The 4009-nt window shown below is 40.7% G+C and overlaps 1 non-coding gene across 1 annotated transcript; it reads left to right on the top strand.

The window, feature by feature from the left end:
* Window positions 1–1177: 1177 nt before the first annotated feature.
* Window positions 1178–1279, top strand: LOC112826943 (U6 spliceosomal RNA). The gene has a single exon (XR_003209086.1). It is a non-coding gene; the product is annotated as a U6 spliceosomal RNA (small nuclear RNA).
* The last annotated feature ends 2730 nt before the right edge of the window (window positions 1280–4009 follow it).

The raw sequence follows: 4009 nt of genomic DNA, 5'->3' as shown, positions 1-4009 counted from the left end.
TCTGGAAATGAGGTGGGCGGATGGGAGATAGCCAGAGAATTGGAGTAAAGGTCGCTGTAGCTGCCTGAAGCGTCAGCAGTGACAGATAAGTTGGAACTTGTAGGGAAGTGTGAGAAATCTTGCATATCTGGAAGCTGAAATACAACCATGAGAGGGGAGCTTGTGAAGATCTAGAACCTTTAAGAAAGCTTTAAGAAGCCACTTTAAAAAACTGCTTCTCTGTGAAAACCATTGCTTCTAAGGGAATTGTCACTCTTACAGCTCCAAGTAGCAGGTTTTGTGCTGTTGTTGGTCAGCTCTAAAATAAGAGCAAATGGGGGCGCCTGAGTGGCTCAGTCATTAAGCATCTGCCTTCAGTTCAGGTCATGATCCCAGAATTCTGGGATCAAGCCCCGCATCAGGCTCCCTGCTCCGTGGGAAGCCTGTTTCTCCCTCTCCCACTCCCCCCTACTTGTGTTCTCTCTCTCGCTGTGTCTCTGTCAGATAAATAAAGTCTTTAAAAAAATAAAATAAATAAAATAAACACATTATAGTTGCCCTTGTTTATCATCATGCCTGTATACCACAATGTACCAAGAGTAATGATCCCTGCTTCTTTCCATCTTCTAAATCTTAACCACTTTCCTTTCTTGATCAAGTCTCACCTGGGACAATAGAGGGGGCATATCATGAGAAATAATTTTACCAGCCTTGGGTGGGAGTAGTGGCATCAAACAGACAACTTGCCATCTAACATATTTTATTAAGAGGAGGACCGTGATGATTTGGGGGGAAAAAGGAAGGGGGAGTTACCCTCTTCTAAAGTAATGTAAGTTATACATCCTTTTCCAAAATCTATATAAAATACCTTAAAAGTGTGCTTTTGGTAAAGCAATAGGTAGAATAATTTTTTTTTTTTTTAAAGACTGTTTGGTCTTCCTAGGATATTGGCAGAGACAAAGCTGTCTTAATGTAAAATTGATGAAAATTCTTTTGTATTTGACTTTTAATAATTACATAAGCAGAAACTGAATTATATGGGTCTTGGTTAAATACTACATACATACATATTTTCTTTCATCTTAAACTTTTAATTAGAAATGAGATTTTGTATGAATTATTACAGTCCATAGTATGGGATAGGAATGGTGCAGAGACAGAACAAGACTAGTTGTAATTTTGACAATGTAACCACCATGTGCTCCCTTCAGCAGCACATAAACTAAAATTGGAATGATAGAGATTAGCATGGCCCCTATACAAGGAGGACATGCAAATCTGTGAAGCATTCCATATTTAAAAACAAACAACAACCAAAAAAACCAGTATATCCATCCCTAAATGAAAAAAGACACTATTCTACTGTCAGAAGATTTATTCAAAAAGTAAAAGTTGCAATTATTCATAGAACCATGTGTTATTTCAGTTCTTACATATAAGTATATATTAGTATAGAATATTATGCATATAGATTTCCTTCTAGAGTATTGCTTAACTTATACTCAGATTTTTTTTTCCTTACCCATTGAGCAAACCCATACTATGCCTGTCTGAGCCACCATCATTTCTTTCCAGAATTCTTGAAATATCCTCTTAACCTTCCATCTTGCATTTACTTTTGCCTTCCCACTACATGCCAATTTTCAGCACATTGGCCAAAGCAATCTTAGTAACTTAAGTCACATCATATTACTCCTCAGTCAAACTCAGGCCATGTGCTCTGTTTCACTCAGAGTAAAAGACAAACTATGTACAGTGATCTATTTTGTCCTCTTCTATCCAACCAATTATTTCTTAGGTGCAGTTTTCCAGTAACCTCCCAGGGAGCACGAAATTGGCCTTTTTGCATTTTTCTTAAATATTGCAAGCATGCATATTCATATTTCAGGGCCTCTTGAATGAAATCTTCAGTTTCTTGTACTAAGAAATTTATCTCGGATATTCACAAACTGTTCACCCCTCTGTTCAGGTCTTTACTCAAATACCACTTCTTTCTCATGTGATCTAATCTGGACACCCTAACAAAAATGACTACAGCCCTTCAACAACTGAGGGGAAAAAAAACAAACAAGCAAAAAAACCCCACAAAATACCCCATTTGCTCATGACTACCTGTCACTTCCCTGACTGATCTGTCTTCTTGTATTTCACCATGTAACATGCTATATCCTTTTTTGTGTGGATGCTTATTTTGCAGAGCCTTGCTCTAAACTACAAACTTTCTTAATTCATGGGCTCTCCCTTCTTTTGGTCCTTGTTGAATCCCCAATAATTAGAAGAGCATAGGCAACACAGCTCACTGAGAATTTGTTGAATGAGAAAATGAATATCAATAAAAATGTAAAATATTTGGAAATTTTGGTAATATTTAATATCTTAATAAATATATCAGATATCTGCACAATAAAGTCTTTAAGTATAAATTTGAACTGTCATCAAATCATGAACATGAAAAAAGCCAATAAAATTATGCCATGTTGATTTCTACACCATCATATTAATATTGAAATTCAGTGTTTTTCAGAAAAAATAGCTGCCTACACAAGGTTTCTCAACACAAATCTGAAGTCAGTCAGGTTGTGATAATCACATATTACTTCTGAAACTTACAGGGAGAGACATTTCTTTTACATGAACATTTACATAAAAATATTGTTTGTCTTAATAAAATGTTCAAATATGTTTCTGATAACCACCTTATACCAAGCCAAATGTGGATAAGCCTTCACTAAAGTAAAATGAAAGAATTGAGAAGGAAAAGCTTTCTGACAGAAACAAGTGTTATCAGTGCTAAACTCAGTGGAAATACTCTATTTGAAGCATTCAGTTTTGATGTATAAATTATATGAAAATTATAATAACTTTGGCTGCTAAATTAAAGAATAGGTAGTAGATAAATCCTTTGGATTACCTAAATACTAAACTATGAAATTTCAAGAAGATAAAATGTACTTGAATCTGTTTATTCTGTTGTGAAAGATGTTACTACACAGACAAAACTTATTAGATATTTCAGGTCTATTTTATAGATAAAACTCCTATAGGCCGCTGGATTTCGTCTGGTCTCAGGAATTCAGCTGAATAGGGATCAGCCCATTCTGAACACTTACGAACTCAACCGGAGATTGAAGAAAAGAATAGCAACAACTCTCTGAACAGAAAAGCGACCACTTACTGGAAGGTAGGACGTGAGGAGAAGTGAATCTGGGGGAGGATAGACAGCATGGGAGGGGGCCTCTGTTGGCCGCTTCTGGCAAGTGATAAAGCCGCAGGGCACAAACTCAGAACTTCTAGAAGTCGGTTCCGCTGAGGGACGTCGCTCCAGTGGCTAAGTGGGAGGTGGAACCCTTGCGGGACAGTGTGGTCTCAGGACCCTCGGGGTCACAGAAACACCGGGGGTGCCTGAGTGCAACAGAGCTCCCAGGTATCGGAGCGTGGAAGCCGGCGGCAGAGACAGAGCCTGGGTGCGGGCTCTCAGCTCGGGGTGGCCATAAACCATGATCCGAGGCACAGTCAGGCCACTTCTCCTCCAGCAGGGACCCAACAAGTGGCAGATCCGGGGAGACTCCCCTCCCTCCCCCAGGAGGAGCGGCGGGAGAGCGCACTGCAGGGATCTGCTGGGTTTGGAGACTTCACACAGGGTCGTGAGCCAGAGATAGAAATGCTCAGTCACAGGCTGGGTGAGCACGGAGTGCGGCCAGAGACTGGGGAGATGGGAGTGAATGACTGCTTTTCTCTGGGGGGCAGCGCACTGAGGAGTAGGGCCCGGAGTTCTCGGCTCCTCCGGGGCGGAGTTTGGAGGCTGGCATTTTTCACTCTTGTCCTCCAAAGTGGTACGGAAAGCTTGCAAGGAACAAAAGCTCCCGAGAGCAAAACCCGAGCAGATTACTTAGCCCGGACCGGCAAGGGCGGGGCAATTCCACCTCCGGCAAAGACACTTGGGAACCATGGCAACAGGCCCATCCCCCAGAAGATCAGCAAGAACAGCCAGCCAAGACCAAGTTTACTGATCAATGAGAACGGGAGAACT

Source organism: Callorhinus ursinus, unplaced genomic scaffold (genome assembly GCF_003265705.2).
Source record: "Callorhinus ursinus isolate GAN/ISIS: 27379988/994484 unplaced genomic scaffold, GSC_fseal_2.0 scaffold7, whole genome shotgun sequence".
NCBI classification, from domain to species: Eukaryota; Metazoa; Chordata; class Mammalia; order Carnivora; family Otariidae; genus Callorhinus; species Callorhinus ursinus.
Note: the sequence above shows the minus strand (reverse complement) of the source record. Positions and strands in the feature narration are given on the sequence as shown.